The sequence below is a fragment of the Maniola jurtina genome, chromosome 10 (assembly GCF_905333055.1).
Source record: "Maniola jurtina chromosome 10, ilManJurt1.1, whole genome shotgun sequence".
NCBI classification, from domain to species: domain Eukaryota; kingdom Metazoa; phylum Arthropoda; class Insecta; order Lepidoptera; family Nymphalidae; genus Maniola; species Maniola jurtina.
In genome coordinates, this window is record NC_060038.1 from 4,241,155 (window position 1) to 4,268,592 (window position 27,438).

A 27,438-nucleotide genomic window follows, 5' to 3' on the forward strand; every position below is an offset into this window, starting at 1 on the left:
CATTAAGTAGTTTTATTTTACAGGCTCTTTTTTAAAGTCCAGTATACATATTATATTCCCTTCAGATGAGAATAAGAAAATAAAGAATGCATATGTATTTGCGCGCGTACAATATGCAATGGCTATGGAAATTGGTCCCCGTAACTGAAACATTTTCATTATTTTAGAAGAAGTATAATTTTAGCCTTGAATATTGGCGTTTAAATTCGTCAGTAATATTCATTAAATCACTAATATGAAAGGGTGTGCAATACCTTGTACATTCTAAAACAGATTTTTATTTATTTTTACGCACAATAGTTTTCGATTTATCGTGCAAAAAGTCAAAAAAAAACTACGTTTGTTTGAAGCACACTACGAGGTTAACCCCTTTTAAACTTTTACAGAATTTACACTATTAACTTTAACATTAGCAGAGACTAGGTAATTACGTAAAAACCATATTAAGTATTTAAGACTTGTAAATGATGTTACCGCAAAATCTCGTTACTGTTCGTACGTGAACCTATTATGTGGTGAACTGAGAGCTATTTGCTTTAGAAATTACCTAGTTGAAAAGGAAAAAACTAAATTTTCTTTTTCAACTAATTTCGAAAGATGAGTACTTTTCAAGCAAGCATAGATACCTACATAGCTAAGTTTATCTCATAGGTTTTTGATTCGTATTATGATAGTTCAATTTGGTATAATTGAATATGAACAGTAGGTAAGACATTATTTTCAACAGGATACCTGTTGTAAGTAGGTAAGACATTATTTTAAACAGGATACCTGCTTTTCATGATTCTAGGTCAACGGGACCTATAGATTTTGATTTCCTTGATGGGCCTTGAGTCTTGACAGACACGACAGATAGACAGTGAATAGTGATCCTATAAGGGTTCCCTTTTTTCCTTTTGAGCTACGGAACCCTAAAAATTTGTATAATATTGCAGTACATAAAAATCTGTTGAATAGAGATACGAGTGTAATAATTCTCTAATAAATCAGCGTATGGAGGTGGTAATTAATTACCACCTAGCGTGTGACGAAGAGCTTTTCATCGCGGCATCATATATTAACTGAGAGTGAATATCCATTGCTAATCCATAGATTAATTGATATTAGCTTGTAATAATTAAGAATATTTACATTTGTTTTTGTTATTTATTTACTATTTTATTTAACAAGGAAAACTTACAGCTTACAGGAAAAAATAAATAGATAAGAAGAGAAGAATAATACACAATGTTATAAATTAAATGTTATTCTCTTTATTGTAATATTTTTAGCTTTTATTTTATCTCTGTTTTTTGTTCGACATTCTGGCACGTTGAGACCCCAACGTTCAGTTTGATCCGAGATAGGTATAATATGCTCTGCCAGCGTTCAGTTTTACGACTTGTTCAACTACGTCAAATGACTCTGGTTTTTCAATAACTTCCTTATATCTAATTTAATCTTTAACTTCAAGCAAAAGGTCTCTTCATGAGCTTTTTAGCTTTAATTTATGGCCTAGCGCTTGGTTGCAACAGACTTTCTCGCAAGTGATAATGCATCCTAAAATGGAGCGGGCTTGCCTAGAAAATGCCTATTCACTCTTGTGAAAACTGATGCCAGGAGACGTTCCATATTATCTTAGATATGAGGAGGGAAACCGCTTCGTACGTGTTTGTGGAATTTCGACTACATACCTACTGGTGCAGACCTTGGCTTTGGAGAACTTAAAGAACCTGAAACTATAAAGTTGATTGACCTATAGAAGATATAGAGAACATTTTATGTATTCTAAGAAATGAATCAATATCACGTTGCCGGCTTTTTTAAGAACTACTATTACTTACAACAGTATATTATGGCTTCTTGTGGTTAAACTCGTATCCCATTACTAAGGTTTCGAAGAACTTATGAGGCGGATATTATAATCTTGATATCGATATCGGGTGGGTGTTAAGTATGCAAATCTCAAACGGTAATTATAAAAATCGGTCCATAGCACAAGAAATAACACTTTCTAATTTTTTTTAAATTTTCATGGCGGCCATTTTGAAATTTTTATTATTTGTTGTTATTGCGGCAATAAAAATAGACATTCTGTGAAAATTTCAACTCTCGACCTATCAAAGTTCACGAGATACAGCCCACTGACAGATAAACGAACGGACGGACAGACTGCGGGGGTAGTAGACTTAGTAACAGGGTCCCATTGGCACCCTTTGAATACCGAACTGGGAACACTCAGATCAAGCCACTGCTGGGTTCAAAAAACGATTTTGTATGTAGGTTTTCTACGCAGTTCTTTTGTGTGTTTAATCTTAAATGAATAAGAATTGTAGAATCTGAACACTATAAAAAGGTCCCAATTTTCAACTCTGCATATTCATTTTGAATGCGAAAATAATTCCCACTTTGATAGAGCAGGGTAGGAAATGTAAGGATGTAATGGCCAAATGCACTTTGCTCGTGAAACTCATTTCCTGTCCATCCCCGCGATATCATACTGAATCGGGGAGACGACTTTCTGAGTAGCGTCGTCATATTCGATCATATTTTCTGAGACAGAATAAATTCCTTATAACCCACATAATATATACCATCAGTGTTCTGTAATAAAATAAACCAAAGTCAAAGTCAAAATCATTTATTCAAAGTAGGTACAATTGTACTCCTTTTGATGGTCGAAATTGTTGAATTTGTACGATATAGTGGTGATAATTTATTACGTAACTTAAAACTAAAGCTACGAGGGTTCCAAACGCGCCCAAATCTGAGAAGAGCCCACAACAAACTCAGCCGGGTATTAACCAAAATCAAAAATGGTACAGCGCCCTCAAAAAAATAAAAGGCCAATATGAACACGAGGCATAGGGTGGCGCAGGTCTGACTGCGCATTGCACAAGACAGATCTCAGCTGGATTTGTGTTATTTAACAGGGCTCCCTCCGTCACTCGTTTCATACAATCGTAGTTCCAATTTCATTTGAATATTAACCAACCAAAGTCCATGAAATTTTGCAGACATATTCTAGAAACTAATATCTGTGTCTGTGGTGTTTTAGATTTATCTAAAAATATGTAGTTTTAAAATTACAGGGGTTCAAAGATTTGTATGAAATTTTTTCAGACCGCGTAACTTTGAAACCGAATATTTTAACAGAAATCTGGAAAACCACAGACATAGATATTAGTTTCTAGAATATGTCTGCATTTCATGGACTTTGGTTGCTTAATATTCAAATGAAATTGGAACTACGATTGTATGAAACGAGTGACGGAGAGAGCCCTCTTAATCGCAGTTAGCCATTTTGCAACTCAGATTGAACTAATAATTTCAAGCTTATGTCGTGGTGTAACGACATATTAATGTAAATAACGGATAGGTACGTATTCATACGACGATTTTGAGATCTCGATAATTCGACCCAGTTGCATAGGTCGTGACTCGTGGCACGTACCCGTTATTTACATTATTATCATATTCAGATTATTAACTATTTTATCGATCGTCAATTAGGTATTCTTCTTGATTATCGCAATACAATTTTCGTTTTAGTTATATCTAATACTAGCTGACGCCCGCGACTTCGTCCGCGTGGATTTAAGTTTTTCGGAATCCCGTGGGAGCTCTTTGGTTTTCCGGGATAAAAAGTAGCCTATGTGCTAATCCAGACACACACACACAAACACACACACACACACGCACACGCACACGCACACGCACACGCACACGCACACACACACACACACACACACACACACACACACACACACACACACACACAAACACACACACACAAACTTTCGCCTTATAATATTAGTGTGACTATGTGTAACATTTTGGAATTTTAGAATTTTTCAGTAGCATAGTTTCAGGTTATAGGTCAAGACGCGCCATTCGCCACCCGTGTAAAACAGGTAACTCGCGTTTAAGAAATTTAATAATGATTTTAAATGCACCTATTCAACAAGACTCCATCCTTTATAATAGGATAAGAACAGGCTTTTCAACTGTGTTTTCGGTTTTATTATAGCAATTTGGGTGATCATACTAAACGTTTTTTATGTTTGTTGCTGCCTAAAGCAAACCGGAAAATTCCGGTATTTTTTCCGACTTTTTTTTTAGGAAGGACGAAAACAAAAGGGGAGAGTATGTTATAATTCTCTGGCGCTACCCAAAGAATTCTTTATATTGACTGCGTCACTGGCTTTGTAGGGCAATTGGATAGCTGCCAAGTTCAGAGGGAAAAAGGCGTCTGTCGTATTTTTAACATAAATTATAGTATTGTACGACTCATTCATAAATTGTTGTGCTAAAGGTGTCTTTTGAGTAGAAATAAATTTAATTTAAGCCTTTAGTGTCTAGCTCATAAAAGACGGCACAGCCTTTCGCGTTGAAATAAATTTATATCTTTGGTGTCTAGGTCAAATACAAAAGCACACTGAAATCTAAAGTCTAAAGGCTCAGCTTTTAATAGTTTCAGTATGCAGAAAAAAAAAATTTATTTTTGCATACGTGGACAAAATTACGTGTGTTTTATCGACCTTTATTCGAACATATTAACAGGGCGTTAACGTATTTCATTTGAATATTAAGCAATCAAAGTCCATGAAATTTTTCAGACATATTCTAGAAATAATATCTGTGCCTGTGGTGTTTTAGATTTTCTAAAAATATTTAGTTTCAAAATTACAGGGGCTCAAAGATTTGTATGTGAATTTTTAAGACCGCGTAACTTTGAAACCGAATATTTTAACAGAAATCTGGAAAACCACAGGCATAGATATTAGTATCTAGAATTTGTCTGCAAAATTTCATGGACTTTGGTTGCTTGATATTCAAATGAAATTGGAACTACGTTTGTATGGAGCGAGTGACGGAGAGACCCCTCTTTAGTTAAATTTATATTAACTTCATCTTCGTTTTCAAATATTCTTATTACTTCAGTTAATGAAATTAAATAACGCTGTGATGTCGTTATACTGTTTAAGTGGCAAGAGCCAAGATCAAATGATAAAAAGGAAATTGGCGTACTCTAACAAGTTCAAATGAAAGTACAGCAAGAAGTCTTTTGTATTGCCACTTCCCTTGATTTAGGCACTTGGCGGGATTGCGTCCTATGGTATTGTTATTGCGGGGGTCAGAATGGCGGGCGCCTTTTCGTATACTAAAGCTTGAACCACACGGGCTTACTTTGCTATATAAAGTCATTCTCTTTAGTTATTTAGTAGTAGTAGCGACTTCGTCCGCGTGGATTTAGGTTTTAAAGATCCCGTGGGAACTGTTTGATTTTCCGGTATAAAATGCCTATGTCAATTACAGGGACGCAAGCTACCTCAGTATCAAATTTCATTCAAATCGGTTAAGCGGATGGGTTTTTAGGAATCCCGTGGGAACTCTTTGATTTTCCGGGATAAAAAGTAGCCTATATCCGTCCCAGGGATATAAGCTAACCTGTACCCGTCAGAACCGGTTAAACTGTTGGGCAGTGAAAAGGTAGCAGATAGACAGACACACTTTTGCAATTATAATATTATTAGTATGGACGATTTTAAAGAATGATTGATTTATTCATCAATGGGTATAGTATTTTTTGTGTAAAACTATTCATTATGTAAAAAAACAGTGGTTAAGACTCAATGTTAAGTCGTATTCGGGGGGGATCCGCAACACCGACTACGCATCTCTAACTTTTCAGAATGATCTGCGCTTTAAGAAGCATTAAATATCTCTCGTAATTGAAACAATCGCGAAGAAACTTGCCTGAGAGTTCTATATACCTACTCAATGGCAGGTTTTCTCACAAGGTTTTCCATCCACATCTCCATAATGTTCTCAGTCTGCCAATCTGCACTTTGCCAGTATTGTCTATATGGCCTTAATCCTTCTCATTCTGAAAAAAATATGAGTGCTCAGTAGTGGTCCAGCGATAGGTTGAGATGACGATGATGTAGTAGCATAGCAGTAACACGTTAAACTAAAGCTACTGTTAAACCCTTCCACTGTGCAACCGCGATCGCGACACTGTAAACCGGTAGTCACTGTGAAAACCGCACTGCACTGCATTGCACTGTAATGAGATTGAATTGACGAGCGATGTGCGAGGATGCTCAGAATTCATTTGTATGACCACAGAACTAAGAATATGTAGAAGTGGTAAAGGAACGATAGATTTTATTATTATCACCCCAGAAATGTGTACTGATACTTTAGCTCGCGTTATTTTGAACACAGACATTCTGTGTTACATATTACTAACTAAGCAATTGTTGCACGAACTATTTTCTAGTGTAAATTAAAAATTTATAACACCCTCGACAAGTGAAGGTTACATACAGTAACTAGAAAAGAGCTGATAACTTTCAAACGGCTGAACCGATTTTCTTGGATTATAGCTAAGAACACTCTCGATCAAGCCACCTTTCAAATAAAAAAAACTGAATTAAAATCGGTTCATTAGTTTAGTTTAGCCACAGACAGATACACAGATACACGGACACACAGATACACACGTCAAACTTATAACACCCCGCTTTTTGGGTCGGGGGTTAAAAATTGCGTTGAACACGAAAGTATTTTAGTGTCGCAAAACTCAAAAGTAATGCATGCATTACGAAAGTAGACGTTTACACGTGCAAGTGGTTATGAAAGTAATGTCGCGAAACTAATGTCGTGCCACTAAATGCATAATGTGAATTCGGCTTTATGGATTATGGATATGGAATATGGATTATGCACTCGACCGTTATTCAAATACGTTAGGAGTTAGGTGCTTATTCGTGTATGAACCGCATCTGTTTAGATTCGGTCTGTTACTATTTGTTCAAGGCATGCGTAAATTGATTAAATACGCCGTTAATTTCAGGCATTGTTATCGTACGACGCAACGGTTGGCTTGTAATACCATACTTATCATATTATACTCTATCCGAGGAAAAAGTAAGTATAGCGACTTTTTTGTTAACAACTTAAACATAGATTTATTTATATAGGCATACGGTTGAAATTGGTATAATTAAAACAAAACAGACCAGACTCAAAGGCGCCGCGCGGCCATGCATACCAAAGTAAGTTTGACTACCAGCCAATAAACCGTGTGTGGTTTCAGCTAGAGTTTAATTTTTTTTGTGATATGATTTTTCTCACGCTTCATAGTCATCATAATCTTATTGCCGATCACGCCCACTACTGAGCACGGGTCTGTTCTCAGAATGAGAAGGATTCAGGTCAATAAATTGCAGGTACAATATGTTGAAATAATGTCTGATGAGCCTTATACATTTATTATTATTATTTATTGGCAGACTTCCACCGTCAAAGTGAGTGATATAATATACCAAATAACTAATTATTTTGTCGGGAATGTATGTAAATCTTTAGTTTTTTTGTGATTTAACCACAAATTCCCGGTTTTCGGATTTTACTTGTACTAATAAGACATTGATACCTGCCAACTTTCATTATTCTAGGTTAATAGGTTTTCCACCGAATTGACAGACATACAGACAGACAGACAAAGAAGTGATCCTATAAGGGTTCCTTTTTTCCTTAATTGAGGTACGGAACCCCTAAAAAGAGTTGATAAGATTTAAAAAAGCATAATTCGAAACACAACCGAGTTGAGTCTCAGTTCGGCACAGATTGAAGTGACACAAGAATTTGAATAACGATCCATTAATAAATAAGACCAGCCAACAAATCACGAACTTGTTTCATCGCTGGTAGCAAATTAACAAAGGCCCGTTCAATTAAATGCCGGTTATCGACTCCAGACATGATCTCGAGGTCACCTAATATATTCCAGATGATATCGAAAACAGAACTGTGTTTGCTTCTAAGAAATTTATCGTATCTGCTATATATTATTATGAAAGGGTTTTTAATTTAATGCATATCTTAGACATTTGGTTTGAATTAGAAACATTAGATAAACATTAGAATATAATCAATATAATATACACGCTTGTATTTTTAACCCCCGACCCAAAAAGAGGGGTGTTATAAGTTTGACGTGTGTATCTGTGTATCTGTGTGTCTGTGTATCTCCTAAACTAATGAACCGATTTTAATTTTGTATTTTTTTTTTGTTTGAAAGGTGGCTTGATCGAGAGTGTTCTTAGCTATCATCCAAGAAAATAGGTTCAACCGTTTGAAAGTTATCTGCTCTTTTCTAGTTACTGTAACATTCACTTGTCGGGGGTGTTATAAATTTTTAATTTACACTTCTTCAAAATGTTTTAACAGTTGACATTAATGTGCTAATAGTTAAAGCGAGTTAAATTGCTTTCATATATCGTGATAGTTAAGAGTACTTGTAGTATAAAAGGATTAACGTTTAATGTGTAGTTGATCCAACGCAATATATGCTAAGTACTTTAAGCGATGATACTAGAGTTTGAAGTTACGACCACTTGAGTATAACATTGAGTATAAGGCACGCATTACATAACTAATCTGGCTTCAGTTCAATTTGTACGACCTTGGATTGAGATTATTCATTCATCTTCGGGACCAGGGGCAAGGATTGTAGTCATACCATTTAATTGTGTACTATTGGATTTACGAAGTGAGATATATTAAAATTAGCTTTTCTATTGGGTACCTAATATTATATGTTAGATGTTGGTACTTGATGCCTACCAACTTCCAGCATAATTATTACCTAAAATAAAAGGCACCCATGTACCAACGTGGATATTTTAAAGTTTAAATCTATGTAAACGCATCATTACTAGTAAACTAGAGCCACCATCATTATCACTACAAATAATATAAAATGTGAAAGTGTGTTGTTTTTGGTTTGTCCCTCAATCTCATCGCAATAGAGCAACGGTTATTTTTACATGGTTACAGTTAATATTATTTTTGCATGGTTATAGTTAATAAAGACCTGGAGAGTGACATAGGCTACTTCTTATCCCGGAAAATGAAAGAATTCCCACGGGATTATTAAAAAACCTAAATCCATGCGTATTGAACGAAGGCATTAGCGTAGTATAAAATTATTGTTATAAAAAAACTAACCCTGCGAAATAATTTTGAAGCCAGATATTAAATTACGAATCTATTCAATCTTCAAACGTTCCATTTTTTGTAAATGATCCATTCCAAACTCTCCCTTTTGGGACTCCTGGAAATTGTTGAAAGATCACGTAGCTACACTTTTCGCGAAATTCTCGTTCATTATCTTGCTTAAAGTATAATAAAAAATGGATTGCAAAATAACGGAACGCTACCAACCGTGAACCGTTGTAACATGATTTCCTTCGGGACTGAAAGTTACACTGGATTATAGATCACATTTTCAGGAAATAAAACCCCCATACAACAAAGACGAAACGCAATAAAACTTTCAGTAGGCGTATATTATTTTTGGCGACGTGCCAGACACTGGGGTCTGCGCACACTAGTGTTATGTGATACGCAGTTCTGCCGACGAAGCCAAGCTTTGGAATTCTCGTCTTTGTTATGGCTAATGGGCAACTATTAAGACGCTATCATATTATGGATATTGTTTACTGTCGCCAGAGCAATTCTGTTTTCTATCTAATAATATTTTTGTCTACTTCCGAACTTGGAACTAAAAGGTAAAACATTATCCTTGAGTATTGGAAGTTATTTTTGCATACCAAAACATAGTTTTTAGGTACCATTACAAAGTCACCGTAAAAAATATAAATCAAAATCATCAATTATTTTGATTAGATTATTATTTGAGTTTAAAAGCTTACCACTCAAAATCAGTGCAAGCCTCTTCAAATTAGTTTACTTTGAATAGTTAAAAGAATCTGCCATTGGTTTGGAATGTCATTCCTACCAAAAAGAACCAGCTAAAAACTCGGCGGCTGCTCTTTTCAAATGTCCAATTTACAATAGTATTTCTGAGTGCGAATTAGTTCTTGTAAATTTATAGTAGTGTACTGAAAGAACAGTGTAAAATTATTATTTAATCCCTGCTTTAAACAAACATCGCTGCACAGTCCATACTGCAAACACCAGATATATGAAATGCAATAAATCCTTTAGCAGGCGTATATTATTTCTGGCGGCGATCCAGGCGGGGATGCCCCGGCTTACAGCTACACTTGTACGATACGCAAATGTTGACAAAGCCAAGGCCCAAGATTTAGAATTCATGCCTTTGTTGTTAATGACCAACTGCCATACCCCTTCCAAGTAAGACTTCCATCTTGAAATTCATCATCACTGACCATCAAGTGATATCGATCATCAATCAGTCAAGGGCTAACTTGTTATGGAATAAAAAACCCGGTTAGTCAGATCTTTTGTTTCTTCATCAGCTTTATTCAAACATCGTTTTAATAGTTATTCATAATATAATCCTAAACAAATGAATAAATTGTCCGTTATCTTTTATAAAAAAAAATATAAGTAACTAGTTAGACCGATTTTGTCATGGCAGGTAACATGTTAAAATCGGTCATTAATCGCGAAAAATTATCAAACAGACAGACACACTTTCGCAATATGTACGATGGTCAAACTTTAAGATTTTGAACGAACGAAGTTTTATTTAAATTTACTTTAAAATTAACTCGTAAATAAGAGGAATTTATATGCCTTTAAAATTTAAATTGGAGCAGTTCGCTAATGGAACAGGGTCAGCTTCCATTTTAACAACTTTCGTTACGTTTCGAGGAACCCGCCAGTTATCTCGTGTTCGCGAGCGAATTCCCCACTCAAGAGATATGTAGACCGCGGTGTACGCACTTTAGAGTATTACAAGTCTTCACGCTCTGATTACCGCTGCAAAATATTGCTCTATTTTTAAGTGAGATTCACTTTTCGTAGCACATTTTTAAAATAAATATTTTTTGGTCCATTTTCGATGTTAGCTTAGCTAGCTTACTGCTAATTAATTAACCATAATACTCGTACCTCAAAGCTCGACGCTTATAAGTTATAACTAACCCGCTACACTACTGTCGTACTAACAAACTTCACGCTTAATTGGAGGGGAAAGGGGAATGTAAGTCATGTTTAACATTCATACTAAAATAATAAACTAGTTGATGCTCGCGACTTCGTCCGCGTGGATTTAGGTTTTTTATAATCCCGTCGCGTGGGAACTCAACTTTCCGGGATAAAAAATACCCAAACTAATGTAAATCTAAACTAAGTATTCGTTCCAATATATCGTAGATGGGAGAAAAGCATTCGGGCATCGACTCATACGGCGATGCCAGTGTAAATTAAGCGATATGCTTACTCCGCTCTTGATTCGCGCGCGAATCGCGGCGCGAAATACCGTGAACGATACGGGACAACAATCCACACTGTCTTGCGCCTTTCAGTGGCTTGACATGAAATGGTGACAAAGCGTAAAACTATGAACAATGAACTAAAGTTAGTTTTAGAGTACTACGTAAGTTTATGTAAGCAAGAAGCTTGAGAGAAGTTCGCAGTACCTTGAATGCCATTGTCATAAACTTGTCTCATGTCATTGTTGTGCATAATGTACCTGAGCTTATTAAGCTTGATATTGTAGTTTAAGGCTAAAGCTCGGAAGCTCGGGACACGAGGATATCCTAGGAAAACCAGGGCATACTTGCTTGCTCTAAAGCCATCTACAGACGTTACAACAAGTCGGCTGACTTTGTAACTTAGAAGTTGTAATAGTCAGACTTAGTCGGGTAACGGATTTTTCTCAATCATAGGGACAAGTCCTTCTTGCATTTTTTGTGGATTTGATTTGCTGCAGCGATGCATGAGACTGCAATTGCTTGTGTAGGTACCTACAATCTACATAGCTTACCTAATACTGTATTGAAGTTTGAGAAGAGCAACCGACATGGTTGGTTCTTCTCGGTAGGAAGAGTACTTTGAATCAGTAAATTCACGGGACGATGCCAAGATTCTTGTAAATGTTTATTAGAATAAAATCTATTTATTTATTATTTCTGTTTTTATTTCTATGTTGAAGTTGCAGCTAGTGCAGTGCTACAGGAGTAAATAAATCTATCTAAGTATTATAGAAGCTCCTTGTGAATAGGTCGTGACACTCGTGGCCTTTGTGTGAATCGGACTTGTTGCGTGTGACCAACTCAGCCACCGACCCAGGGTAGTCGGAAGTTGGGATATGTGTAAAGTCTTACGTCATCCGTATAAAATTTTAATAAAGCGTTTCAGTATCTGAATACAGATGAGCTTTAAATTGAAGTTTCTTTCAACGGAGAGTGACATTGTATATCATGTGACGTTGATCACTGTTTTCCATGGCTTCTCTTGCGTAACATTGTAACTTTTACAGCCTGTTTGTCTCGGAATTAAGTACCTGTACTAACTACAGAATATATTTTTGGATTAAAATACCTACTGCTAATTTTTTCTTGGTTTACGGTTTTATAAGTCAAAAACGATTGTGTCTTTAATTCGATGGCATAGTGTAAATGATAATGATGACCCTTGAAAAGCCGTGATAAGCCGTGAAAAGGTAACATACAGATATATTAATATAGTATGGATTTTCAAAAAATATCGTAAATGATTTAAGATTTGTATAAAATTAATTTTATCATCACCACATTATTACGTAATAATTTGCCTTGAAAACTCGTATTTTGTGAGGTAAAATAATTATAATGAAACAACATGTTCAAGGCAAAACATTTATATAAATAAATTCTCTTCAAACACGCCCCTTGAGTTACGATTTACGAGTCAGACATCAAATTCACAGTAAAATAAATTGCCCGGCGCGTCTGTTCAGCTCAAATCATTTCGCTAGAGACTGCTACGCGATTGTTGAATCAATTCAATGATGACTGTGATAAAAGTAAAATAAAGTAAATGATATTACGCATTCTTTTATACCAATTTTTAGGGTTCCGTACCTCAAACGGAAAAAGGACCCTTCTAGGATCAATTCGTTGTCTGTCATGTCTGTCAAGAAAACCTATAGGGTACTTCCCGTTGACCTAGAACCATAAATATTTGGCAGGTAGTTATTATGTACGTAGCACAAGTAAAGGAATATATGAATATATGGTACATCCAAAAAAAAAATTAAAATGTGTTTGTTTATGTACAAAATAATAAGTATTTTCAATTTTCAAAGTAAGTTAACTATTCCAAGATACCCCATCTTTACCAGTAGGTACACGCTAAAACGAATTTTTGATTATTTTTATGCATAATAATTTTAAATTTATCGTACAAAATGTCGAAAAAAATAGCTGAGTACGGAACCCTGATCGCACGAACACCTGATCGGTTTCTACGCGGCATCGTATCGGAACGGTATCGCTTAGCGGCACGGCTATGCCAGTGGCGGGGTAACTAGCAACGGCCGAAGCCTCGTACCAGAAACGTAGTCAATGTTGCTTGTTGTTCTGATTTTTAACCAAATAAATTTGACGTGTGTATCTGTGTATCCGTGTATCTGTCTGTGGCATCGTAGCTCCTAAACTAATGAACCGATTTTAATTTAGTTTTTTTGTTTGAAAGGTGGCTTGATCGAGAGTGTTCTTAGCTATAATCCAAGAAAATGATTTAGCCGTTTGAAAGTTATCAGCTCTTTTCTAGTTACTGTAACCTTCACTTGTCGGGGGTGTTATAAATTTTTAATTTACACTTGTGGTTAGTTCTGTTACCTGTTAACTGTGGTTACTTATTTCTTTAACTTAATACCTGCCTAAGCTTAATTTCCTGTACATGTTTGCCAAATGCTTAGAGATAAACGAAACTTGCTTGCGCTCTATGCCGTTACTCGCTTCGTTGTGTGCAAAATTTTAATAAAGCGTCACTATCTGAATACAGATGAGGTTTTAAATAAAATGTCTCCCACAAGATCAACATTGTATTAAGCTAGTAGCTGTTTTTCTACATCTTTCTTTAATAAATAACTAGCTAATCAGCCCCGGCTTCGCTTGCTAAAATTTCTGAATATCTCTTTCATGACATTTTTTTTTCAAGACATCCCAGAAAATAAAGTGTTTTCAGCGTGTGTGTATGAGTTTCTTTGTACCACCAAAACTTCTAAACATTTGAACAGATTTGGATGTATCTTTAGTATCCGTAATCCGTCCCGAGCACAGAAAACAGAAAGGCTGTGTGGCGCCATTTTCAAATATGATTTTTAAAACTTTTTAGTTCGGTTTCGGTAAAGTATAAAAAGACACTTTTTGGCAAGGCATGCGCCTTGCCAAAAAGTGTCTTTTTATACTTTACGACTTTATAAAATACGATTGTTTCACACTTTTGACGTGACAACGTCTTATAATTCGATAGAGCCGGCTGCACGCACGAAAAAACATGACTCATGAGGCGTTACCTCGCTCTGAGGCGTTCCATGTAAGGCTTGAAGTGCAAGCGAGAGCGCGGAACGAGCGACAAAGAAGCACAATCGGCCTTTGTTGTCACGTTCAACTATCGTCAGTAAACCGACTTTACAGACAACCAATTTTTTTTTAAAAAAGATTTTGCGTCATTTTTTGACGAGCTCATGATCTTGCAAATCCAAAAGCTATTGGTGCGGGATTCGCAGCTCTTCAAATGATGTTGAATCCGTGAAGATTGCAGGGTGCCACATTCACCATGATCAATCCATTGCCGGCCCACTACTGAGTACGGGTCTCCTCTCAGAATGAGAAGGGTTTAGGCCATAGTCTGCCACGCGGGCCCAATGCGGATTGGCAGACTTCACACACCTTTGAGAACATGGAGAACTCACAGCTATGCAGGTTTCCTCACGGTGTTTTCTTTCACCGTTAAAGCAAGTGATATTTAATTGCTTAAAACGCCCATAACTGAAAAGTTAGTGGTGCGTGCCCGGGATCGAACTCCCGACCTCCGATTAGGAGGCAGACGTTCTAACCACTAAGTTATCACAGGCTTCACCACATTGCCACATTGCTAGGTTGCAATTCGTAATACCAATATAGAGCTTATGACCAAGAAGATTTAGCTGAGTTTACGTTGCTATCAAAAAGACTGCGCTAACTCTAAGTCTGTATGCACTTCCATTTTGACATAAATTCATGGTTTTTGAAAGAGTACCATTAGTTTCCACGTCTCTCACCATTGAAAATGTGAGCAACTTCCGTAAACTTCATATATTATGTATACGGAAAATGATGGAAAAGATTTTGCTTATGGAATAAAATACATACTTAATCTGATGGTGTACATTTTGAATAACGTATGAGCCCGTAAATTTGCGCTGCAGATAAATTGATTTTGTATAGTATATTTCTTGAAAAGTTTTTGTTTAATGTGAAAAGAATGATAAACGTTTACTTACCTAAGTATAATATTCTGGAGAAATTAACAGACTGATATAATAATTATTATTATAATATTAATCTGCAGCTCAAACTGCTGGGTATAGGAATATACAGTGTAGTAAGTAATAAAAAGTTTTTTCAGTAGTAAATTCTAATTTATTTTGAAGACTAGCGTATGCCCGCGTCTTCGTTCGCGTGGATTTCACAAATCTGAAACCCTGATTTTACCCCTTAGGGATTGAATTTTCAATGTTCACATCATGGTAGCTACTTCCATGCGAAGTTTCAGCCCGATCCATCCAGTAGTTTGAGCTGTGCATTGATCTTGATGATTGTGACACACAGACTGACAGATAGACGGACTGGACGAAACTATAAGGCTTTTTTTATTACGGAACCCTAAAAAGCAAGTTTTAAATATTTTCTTTCCGTTTGTTACAGATTAAAATCGCAGCCAGATCTACAACTATAAAAGGGGCCAATCAGGCGAGTAGGTACCTACCTATTACTTATTCTATACTAAGTAGGTACTACATAGTCATTTCCTGAAACTTTATCTGCGAGGTATTTCTGATTTCCCTTGAGACTTTCCCGTATTAAAAACCTGTCTATAGCCATCTTATCTCTGAACTGGATTACCTATATTAAGGTCTGTTCAATGAAAATTTGTACTATGAGTTTCAATTGAGAAGACCTCTGCCATATTTGTAATGTTATGTCAAACTTGTACATTAATTGAGATTTCTCTATAGCTATTCTTATTCTATAAGTTTTCGTAAAAATTAAAAACATTTAAATACTTATTAATAAAGTAATAATATGTAGTTTCACTGAGATGGCTCGTGCGGCAGGGTGACAGTTGACTTAAAAAAAAAAAAGATTCCGACGAATTGAGAACCTCCTCCTTTTTTTCGAAGTCGGTTAAAAATCGAAGAAATCAACATCTCTGTCCCCTGCCCTGCAACCTACCCCAATACCCGTCTCAGTCCAGCGGTAAGATCCCTATAATGTTTTCAGTAGAATCTCCTTTCCAAACCGGTGTGTGGGTTGTAGAATCGTACGAGCATATTAAGAGACACTAGTTGTTCTCCGTGAAACATATAAATTTTGATTTTGGTTGCTAGTCGTAAAAGTTTTTTTATATTGAGAAAGATGTCTGAGAAACAGAGCAATGGTTGAGGTCGGAGAGCCTAGAAGATGTCTATTCACTTGCTTAGTATTGATAGGCATGCGAGTCACAAAGTGTCATTGGTCTTCTTATTTAAAACACATACTAGGTCCCCTCTAACAACTTGTTGCTTAGATGATAGAACTCAGGGGAAATAGATAATTACCGGCCTACTACATACAAATTGGTTCCAAATGGCTGTGTAATTATCGTTTGTAATGCTGCATTGCAATTAACATTAGGTAGGTACTTGGGCCGTAAACGGAGTTGATATTTTAAGGAGGGAAACTAGAAATTATACATCCGTAAATAATATTTGTTAGAAACTATAATAGCCTAGTGGTTAGAACGTCCGCCTCCTAATCGGAGGTCGGGGGTTCGACCCGGGCACGGACCTAGTATCACTTGCTTTAACGGTGATGGAAACCTGCATGCTTGAGAGTTCTCAATAATGTTCTGAAATCCGCCAATCCGCTCTTGGCCAGCGTGGTAAACTATGGCCCAACCCTTCTCACTCTGAGAGGAGACCCGTGCTCTGTAGTGAGCCGGCGATGGGCTGGCCGGCATGATGATGATGATGAAATTATTATCAAGCCGAGAACAATATCCGGGATTATCCGTCCAAAAGAATCAACAGTAACATCTCTAAAAACACGATACAATTGCGCTATCAATCCATTGAAACCATATCCTATTAATAAAACAGATCTTTTTACGACGTACAAACGATTATAAGTTCTTTGCCCGATCGTTTCGAACGCGAGTAGTTTATTTCCCGGTTCATAAAAAGGATCACGCTTATTTACTACCCTATTATAAAGACTTTACCACACCGGTGCGTTATAACTGTCGATATTGTCTTTACTGCGATATCTCTTTTAGTGAGTGCATTTTGTAGGACGCATGCGATTTTCATCAAAATCATCTCACCCGAACGCTAGCCCACTAGTGCGTACGGGTCTCTTAGGGTGAGAACTAGTTAATCCATAGTCTATCACGCTGGCCTAGTGCGCATTGGTAGACTTCATAGACCTTCGAGAACGTTATGGGAAACTTGCGACTTGCTACTATAGCTTGCAAGATTTTTCACGATCTTTTCTTTCAGCGTTAATGCAAGTGATATTACAAGCATGCCATTTTTAACCCCCGACCCAAAAAGAGGGGTGTTATAAGTTTGACGTGTGTATCTGTGTGTCTGTGTATCTGTGTATCTGTCTGTGGCATCGTAGCGCCTAAACGAATGAACCGATTTTAATTTAGTTTTTTTTGTTTGAAAGGTGGCTTGATCGAGTGTTCTTAGCTATAATCCAAAAAAATTGGTTCAGCCGTTTAAGAGTTATCAGCTCTTTTCTAGTTTTCTTGTAGAAAAGAAGGTTAGATAACCGTTAGGTTCATAATATTCAAGTGTCAATTGACAAATGTCAAGCTGTCAAGATGGACGTTGCCTAGATATACATTATACATAATTATTTATTTGAAAATGATGTTTTGGAAACTCAGATACTTTGGATCGTAGGCGCGGAATAGTCCACTTGAAAATCGGTTCAGCCGTTTGAAAGTTATCAGCTCTTTTCTAGTTACTGCAACCTTCACTGGTCGAGGGTGTTGAAAATTTTCAATTTACACTTGTCATTTTATACTACTGTGATATAATGCATGTTAGAACTTAGAAGTAGTCCTTGTGTCCTGTGATATTACGATATCTGTTCTTAGTACATTTTTATTACAACGCCTGCAATTATAGGTATACACCTGCGTTAATAACGCTAGTAGGATGCAATTTGGGCTCTGAAAGGGACACACACACAAACTAACTAATGACCACCCGCGACTTCGCTTCTGATTTCCGATTTCGAAAAATCCATAGGTATGGGCCTGTCTGTTGTACTGGGGAGTCAATAGTCATTGTGGGGAGTGAATCAAAATCGTTATTTTTAGGATTCCGTTCCGATCGCGTCATGGTATAATATCGAGACTATAACGCACCATTGTGAAGGAGCCTTTATAACCTACATTGTGCTAGTGAATGTTATTGAGTAATAGTGGCAATATAATGAATTCAACAAAAATAGAATACAAATGAAAGAGTGAAAGAAAAGTTTCACTGATGAAATTACTAGTACTTACAAGCAAAATGTTAGGTGACCTAACACCCTTATCAATAAAAAACTCTTTTTTAAACCATAATAATTCTTACACAAGGCATTTTCTTTTTTCTTTCACAATTCCTACATAAAAATTATACAGCTATTATAAAGCTGAGAGCTGTAATATGGGTAGCATTAAAGAATAAGCCGCCTAACTCGGTGTTTCATTTTTCATCAAGGCGAGGCGAAGAAAGATTTCTTTATTTCCATATTCCGTTGAAGCTGTTGCGATGACACATGGCTGTCTCGTTACCCCTGAACCTTAACGACCCACGACGCATATTATAGTGCAAGAGAAGATGGGCAGATTTACGAAGTGAATAGGTAACTTTGTCAGTCTGTTACAGTAAGATTAGCTAACTAAGTTAATTCTCTAATATTGGCGAGCTGATGCCCGCGACGTGCGTCCGCGTGGATTTAGGTTTTTAAAAATCCTGGGAACTCTAATTTTCCAAGATGAAAAGAAGTCAATATCCATCTCCAGGTCTTTAACTATAATCATCCAGAAAAAACCATGTTAATCCGTTGCGAAGACAAACCGATAAACCAACAAACAAACACGCGTTCACACTTTATGCGTAATGTTTCAAATGCGGCGCCTCTTTTAACTAGGTCGCTACAAATCCGGCGTTAGCGCAAACTATTCTATTGCGTCAAACCAATTTGACTTTTCTCTTAACTTATCGATAATCTTCTTAAATTTTACCTCCATCTCTCGGACTATGAACAGTTGGGTGACGCGTTAAGAAATCGTATCAGTGCGGGCAATCACGATATTGCCGCTGTAATTTCCTTTTACACATAAGGAGATTTTTGTATGGTATTGTAGCGTTGATAACAGCTGATGGTTGGAAATAAATGTGATACCTTATTTTGAGATGTTTGGCAAAAATTCATGTATTCATTTGGCTAATGATTTGTGTGGCCATCAACAATCGTCTATATAGCAAGAAACAGTTAAAAATTATTTTGCTATAATCCGCCAACAGATAAAATCTGTATGGTCAAACATGCAGTTACAAGCTAAGCACCGCTTACCTCCCCAACCAAGCAATAAAGCCAAGTTCCCAAGCAAGCACTGCCACCACCATCTCACATGCACCACCACACAAGACTATATATTATATAGACTACTATATTGTCATGACAATACAGCATTATAAAGTCGAAATCTCATGAGGATGCTCCGGTGTCGGGGCGAAACGTGCGTCGAGAGTAGTGGAAAAGTCTTGTGTGGTGGTGCATGTGAGTGGTGGTGGCAGTGCTTGCTTGGGAACTTGGCTTTATTGCTTGGTTGGGGAGGTAAGCGGTGCTTAGCTTGTAACTGCATGTTTGACCATACAGATTTTATCTGTTGGCGGATTATAGCAAAATATTTTTTAACTGTTTCTTGCTAAACATGAACTTCCGCAAAGTAACGCCTGATTCTATCCAATAATCGTCTATCTTGCATATTTGCGTGAACCTGAATGAACAAGTTATGAGTTTTTAAAAGCTCTTTGGTTTTACGGGATATAACCAATAGATCACAGGAAGGACGATTCGCTGACACAGAATGTTGAATACATCTGCCGGCCGGCTGATTTGCCAAACTTATTTAAACATTCGCCAAACACAAAACATTCGATTTCGAGACTAGCCCGGATGGTGTGGCCAGTTGATGAATGTCGAAAAACCATAAAAGTTGCTTGAATTGGTTGAAAATTACCTTTAAATAAACAATAATTACTTAAAAATCGCTGGTTTTAAGTAATTTTTGCCTTTGATAGTCAATTAAGACGGTGATAGTAAACAGCTGCCGTGAAAATGAGATCACGCCTGGTTAATATTGTTGATTAAACGCGTTTCAGCCCCTGATAGCAAAACATTGGAGCGGTTTAATATAGGTTACAATATGCTATAAAGGATTGGCAATATGCGGTAGTCGGTTGATGATTCGCCTCGCTTTTACATTGGTATCCTTACTCCTAACTAACTTCCAGGTTATTCCAGTTCTATTTCAGACTGCATTATCCTTTACCACGAAGAAAGAAAACCCAACAAATACACTTTTACGTTAATAATATTGGCTGGGGGCGCCTAAGCTTTAAAATAAAGAATGCCTTAGAATACTCTAAAGGAAGTCATAACTTTATAAGTAAACGGTAACTATTCTTACCAATGTTACGATAAACTTGAATTGGTACAACTTTGGTACTTCTAGGTACTTATACAAACTTTTGACAAGTGATTAATTAATCGTAATGGATTTTGGTGGCGCGATACGGAATTTTGGTTTAACTTTGAACGTTTTAGAGAACTTGTGGTTTACTTACATTAGATCGATAAATCATGTACGGCTGGGGTGGTTTGTTTTGCACATTTGTTCTTCTCTAATAGCCGTCTCGACTCGCAGAATCGACTACCGTTTAACAAAGTCTTATCGTGTAGAACCTTGTAGAAATATATTACTACTAGAAGATGCCCGCGGCTTTGCCTGCGTGGATTTCGGTTTTTTTAACTCCCGTAGGAACTCTTTGATTTTCCGGAATAAAATGATGATAGCCTATGTCCTTCCTCGGGATGTATCCTATGTTTGTACCAAATTTCATTAAAATTGGTTCAGCGGTTGGGCCGTGAACACGTAGCAGACAGAATCACTTTATATACTACCTACTACTAGAGTAGATGATGCCCGCAACTTCGTCCGTCGTAGATGTAGGTTTTTTTAAAATCCCGTGGGAACTCTTTGATTTTCCGGGATAAAAAGTTGTCTATGCCAGTTTCTAGGATGCAAGCTACTTCTGCACCAAATTGCATATAAATCGGTTAAACGGATGGCCCTTTAAGCATCCCGTGGGAACTCTTTGATTTTCCGGGATAAAAGTAAATTATGTCCTTTCCCGGAATGTAAGCTAACTCAGTACCAAGTTTTATAAAAATCGGTTAAACTGTTGGGCCGTGAAAAGCTAACAGACAGACAGATAAACACATTTTAGCATTTATAATATTAGTATGGAGGCAGTATGGACTTAGGTACTATTCTATAGTCTCTGATTCGATACGATTGTCTAATTTTAAGAAGGAAATTCAAAAATAATTATTTCCTATGTTATCACAATCATCATCATATGATCAACATGATGAACCGAGTCGCGGGCATTAGCTAGTAGCTACAGAAAATATTCAGGGTCGGATAAGTCGTGGGACTGTGGTAGTCCACTAACTCCAATATGCCTGCTTAAGCATAGTGTAAGTCTATATAAGCCAATATAATTCTCTCACATACCTACAACGCTAAAACTAGGCAGCACTCCCAAGCCAGTGATTTCCAATACCCAAGATTCAATCAACCTCTCGCACTTTATCCGATGCCGACGCAAATTATTTGGGTCGAAGTCTCATTAATGTAGGTTGTAGGTCTTGAACTTTAGTCACACAAAACGCGTGGCGTTAGGGAACTCAAAGCAACTCCTAGGCAACTCCTATAAGTTGCAATAAAACTTAACGGTATTTGTGTAGGGTAAAAAAAATTGGAAGCTAGCTAAAGCTTTAATAAGCTTATTTTATTATAAGCAAAAGGCTTCAGTAAAAAGTTTTACTTTAGTTTCATACGTTCTTGTTCTCCTAATTTATCACATGGTCACGTCTGTCAAGCCAGGCCTAAGTTAGGTACAGCTGACAATGTGGGTTAAAAGTAGATTTTCCTACTGCGCGTAAGGTTGACTGACGAACCAATTGTGAGGTGCTGCTGCACGTAAATAGAGTGAATCACCCACTGCGCAGGTACAAAGTCAGAGTTCTTTAGACTGACGCCAATTTTAGTCATGCTGTGGATGTTATGTTCCGCAAGGCGACAGATTTTCATTCCTTGACAATCCTCTTTAAGCTTCTGTGTCTTCCGTGTGACTTCTTGCCTTGCTACAGTCACGCGACGCGGCGATATCGTTGCCTTCACACGTTGTGTTTGACCAAGGCCTCATCGTTTAGTTAGGTAGGTAGGTACATTAAAGAGGATGGGCAGTTCGCAACTTAAGACCAGGCTTATAGTGCTTAGACCCAAAATTCAATCAAGTGTCTATTGCCTTTTGTCAGATCAGGTGAATTGTATTGGTTTGCCCTTAATTGTTTGTTGTTGATATATTTCCAGGTTTATTTAAAGCAACGTCTCTATTTAAACATATTATTTATATGTTATATACATATTACATATTATTTATATGTTACATATATAATATATACCTATAATTACAAAATATGTTATATATTGTATAGGTAAGCATATCTTCTTCTTCTTTGTCTTGGATTTCTTTCCCACACTTAAACGAAGTTGTCCATGAGACCCCTGGTATACACTGGAGATAGATTACTTTTTATCCCGAAAAATCTAAGAGCTCCCACTTGATTTATAAAGAAACCAAAACTTAGGCTGACGAAGTTGCGGGCATGTTTAGTAAATAAATAAATCATCCTCTGCGCAAGTTCATTGCCAGAGTTGTTTTACCTGATATTATGTATACTTATGTCACACTATACTTACCAGGTTTAAGGATACTAATGTTATATAGCTAAAATGTGATACACATTAGTATGTAAATTACAAACCTACTTTGGTTTGTGAAGCACATGCCTACTCGACGACTCGAGGTGATATGACGCGGGAACAAAAGGCACCTGATAGGTAATTTAGGAGGCCTTTAGCAAAGGCTAACAAAGGAACCCTTCGCAAGACGCTATAATATTAGACTTGCAAAAGTAAGTGTTTCAATTACAGGGATGACACCTTTGTACCACACTAGTGAATAAATATAGTTCATACATTGAATATTAATTTAACCAGTCTATATCCATAGCTGGACTTAGATATGGCTTTCCTAAAACAAACGCCTTAACCATCCAACCACTTTCCGGCTCCATATTATGTCATCACTCCTACAACAAGCATGGCCTGCCCACTGGCATCGTCAAGGCATCACTAAGGCGTGCATGCACCCGAACAATGTACAACTCGAAGAATGTACAAGTAAAGCCCTTTCATATGATACCCCAATTGGTAGGTATAGTTATCTTACTTTGAAACACATTTTAATTTTTTTTTTTGAATGATGTAATTACAAATTGCGGTTTTCAGATTTATTCCTGTCCTTGTGCTACCTACGTAGACCAACCTACCTGCCTTTCATGATTCTAGGTCAACGGGATGTACCCTATAGGTTTCTTGACAGACACGAACGGACGGACGGACGGACGGATGGACGGACAGACAGACAGACACAAAGCGATCCTATAAGGGTTCCGTTTTTCCTTTTGAGGTACGGAACCCTAAAAAAGATGTGCAGGCTGGGACAGTTCTTTTTGAATTTTTATCAACGTCAATCTCCTATTTATTGTCTCTTGTTGATTTAGTGCCTAATAACTGGTTAAAGATACTCAGCAATAGATCACAATTCGTTTGTTTATATAATTCATCGTACATCGAAGACCGAAATTTATTTACGTTTGTATCCATTAATTCTGGTACCTCGTGAATATTCAATCAAACGTTCCGTGTTTGGTGATAAATGCTTGATCAGGCGCTATCATTTATTCAATATTCATGGACCAAATGCATATTATAAGACATTTTATGAACACCGGGTAGCTAGTGATATGTGAATGTAAAAGGTTATTTATGTTGCACAGCTGGTCAATCATTGCTATCCTGGTCGGGATTGACAACTGTAACTGATATTGGCCTTTATCATTTCTCCGAGCTTGGATATTGACACTAACGTCACCTTGGAGTCGAAGCCTTACATTTAGTCGAGTCATCATTATCCTTAGAAAACCCTGATCATCAACCAACTTCTTACCAATATTATAAAGGGTTTTTTGTTTGTTGGTTTGTCCTTCCTATGTAGCTTAACGTAATTTTTTGCATGGATAAAGTTAAAGACCTGGAGAGTGGCATAGGCTAATTTTTATCGGCAGAAATCAAAGAATTTTCACAGGAATTTTAAAAATACGCGAACAATTTCGCAGACATCATCCAGTTATTTAATGATATGATTAATTAAACAGCCATGACCTTCAAACATTAGGAAAACGGAGCAGAGTGAGAATGATACATTTTTATTAATTCCAATAAAGATGCAGGTTTTCGGCGAAATCTGAATTTTAGTCAAAATGATTTAAACACCTCTGTATTTTATGTACAACGAAGATAATAAACGTTGCAACTTTTTCACAAAGTAGCTAAACCGTTAAGCGAAGCGGGCTCCGAGCCTCGTTAACTCATCCAGGCTGCCACTGAGTGTACTCTTTGCTCACTAATTTATTTATCTTGACGGCTTTTGTCCCAAAACGAGCCGCATTGCAGCTTGGTTAGCCAAATGTTGTTAAAATTCCCGCCTTCTATACAAAGTAAGCAATGTTAGCTTTTTAGATAAACCAATTTATGTTCAATGCTTCCAAGATATTTATGGAGCGAATACACTACTGTAACTACCTTACCTTCCTATCCTATATAATCCATATCCATACTAATATGATAAATACGAAAATGTGTCCGTGTGTCCCTCTGCCTGCCTGTTACCTCTTCACTCTTCACGGCCCATGCATTTTAGCAATTTTGACGTACTTAATGTTCATAAACAGCTTGCATTCCGGATTCCTAAAGAAGGATATACTACTTATTATCCCAGAAAATATCCCAGAGTTTTCACAGGATTATCTGGATTATGCGGATATAATCTAGTGATGCCATAATTGAGTGACTGACAGACTATGCACACGAACCTAGAGATTTTAAAATTTTACTGAGTATTCATAGGTTAAGAATACCAAAGGGGTCATTTAATTAAAACATACATCCAAGTGGACAAAGTTGTGGGAAAATAATAGTTTATTGAGTAAGTTAGCTGACTCTCGTCGGCTTCGATTCTTCTCTTTTCCCATAGACTAGATGTAATATGTCGTACATAATATAACCCTTCCTCGTGAAATGTTTTAATGGCGGTGCGAACCGCTTGGAATGCACTTTTACTAGTTATTCTGATTCCCTGTCTTGTGGTTTTTAGCCCCCGACCCAAAAAGAGGGGTGTTATAAGTTTGACGTGTGTATCTGTGTATCTGTCTGTGGCATCGTAGCTCCTAAACGAATGAACCGATTTAAATTTAGTTTTTTTTTGCTTGAAAGGTGGCTTGATCGAGAGTGTTCTTAGCTATCATCCAAGAAAATCGCTTCAGCCGTTTGAAAGTTATCAGCTTTTTTCTAGTTACTGTAACCTTCACTTGTCGGGGGTGTTATAAATTTTTGATTTACACTTGTTACAATACATAAGCAATGACATAGACAAATGCGCATCGCGAGTACTTTAAACATGTTAAATAAGTAAACATGTTATTTAAAACATAATAAAAAAATTGAATTTTTTGAACTTTGAATTGAAGTACTTCGAATTATCCTTGTTAAGAAAATTACCTATGCAACAAAGAAAAATACCTACATAAAGTTGAAAACCCTAAAAATTTTTCAATAAGCATTTAACAGACCGACTGGAAATCTTTAAAATTAAATTTCAAACTTTTCATTTTTCGCAGTATTTTTATGGAGTACCTACAATATTAAAAAAGATCCAATCCAATTTGCGTTTTTTATATTAGGTTTGTTAAAAATGATTGAACTTTGAAGAATGAAAGGCGCAATCTTTTTATGAATACGTAATCTTTAATTTTCCTTTTATTGTGAACCTTTTGAGGCGGACAAAGAATTGCAAGGGAGAGCAGTATGCTTAGTATGAGACATTACATCTCACCAACGTTGATAGAATTCGAGCATTAAAACAAAGTAACGTCAGAGTAAAATGAACCTAAAGAACCTTGATTTAAAGTTCTTCGGCAATAAAAACCACCTTCTTCACCAATAAAATGGTCTGGCCAATTAAAGGAGTCCAATTCTTGCCAGTTCTACACCATCGCTAAAATGGCCACCGTCAAAAGAAAATGGTAACAACTGATCCATTCGAGGCTGGGATCTTGCCAAGACCACGATATTCAGTTATGAAGGAACAATCGGACAGACAGAGTTACTTCCTTATTTGAATGTTTGTCCATACATCTGTCTAGATTCTAGAGTCACAGAAAACCTTGGGGTATTGCAATAGCTGGTACTCAATTTTTACCTTAAAATCAAGGGCATTTAGGTCCATTTTACTCTGACGTTATTGTGTTTCAACATTCGAATTCTGTCAACCTTGGCGATATGAAAAATCTCATACTAAGTACACAGGCATTATTCCACGACCGACCCTTTCATTAACGGGCAATGTTGACGCTGTGAGAGTGATAATTGCCTACTGAGGAGACACAAAAAGTCTTATCGTTTAAATTAAATTTTGCTAAGTAGAAACCTCATCATAATCTTGGGGTAATTTTAAGCAACGGCTAATCATTTTATTAGATTTTATTTTCTCATCCAATTATTTTTTAACTGTGGTTACTTCTGCCTAACTCAGCTAACTATAGTTAACGTTTCTTTAACCAGTTCACACAACATACATTTCAGTTAATATAGTGTTCAATCAATCAAAAGTCAATCAATCAGCCTGTTTGCGTCCACTTGACATAGGCCTTCCTAGGAGCGCGCCACCACACACGATCCTCCGCCTTCCTCATGCACCCTCTTCTCGCTACCTTCTCAAGGTCATCAGTTTAGAGAGTTGGAGGTCGTTCCACACAATATACTTATTCAATGAGTTATAATATTATGATGATTTTTAAGAGCCGATAGGTATTTCTAGAGATATCTTCAAAATCTTTACTGTATTTTTATATTATCAAAGTATTACTTGCCAACCACAAGCGATATCAAGTTCTAATTTTCTTATTTTGCCTTGAAGCCATAGATACAAGATTTCATGTCACTCAATTTTAGATCAATTTT

The 27,438-nt window shown here is 36.7% G+C and overlaps 1 protein-coding gene across 11 annotated transcripts in view; it reads left to right on the forward strand.

Annotated features, from left to right (window-relative positions):
• The window catches only part of LOC123868992 (angiotensin-converting enzyme-like), a 112,802-nt gene that overhangs the window by 72,670 nt on the left and 12,694 nt on the right, over positions 1-27,438 (forward strand). For 2 of the 11 annotated variants that reach the window (XM_045911706.1, XM_045911701.1), the window contains exon 2: positions 15,663-15,711. The exons of 5 other annotated variants lie outside the window; for them this stretch is intronic. The gene's annotated coding sequence lies outside the window, so the exon portion shown is untranslated. Of the gene's footprint in view, positions 1-3,851; positions 3,859-15,662; positions 15,716-27,438 lie in introns of all 11 variants that reach the window. 4 more of the 11 variants (XM_045911703.1, XM_045911705.1, XM_045911707.1 and 1 more) reach the window with 3 other exon arrangements.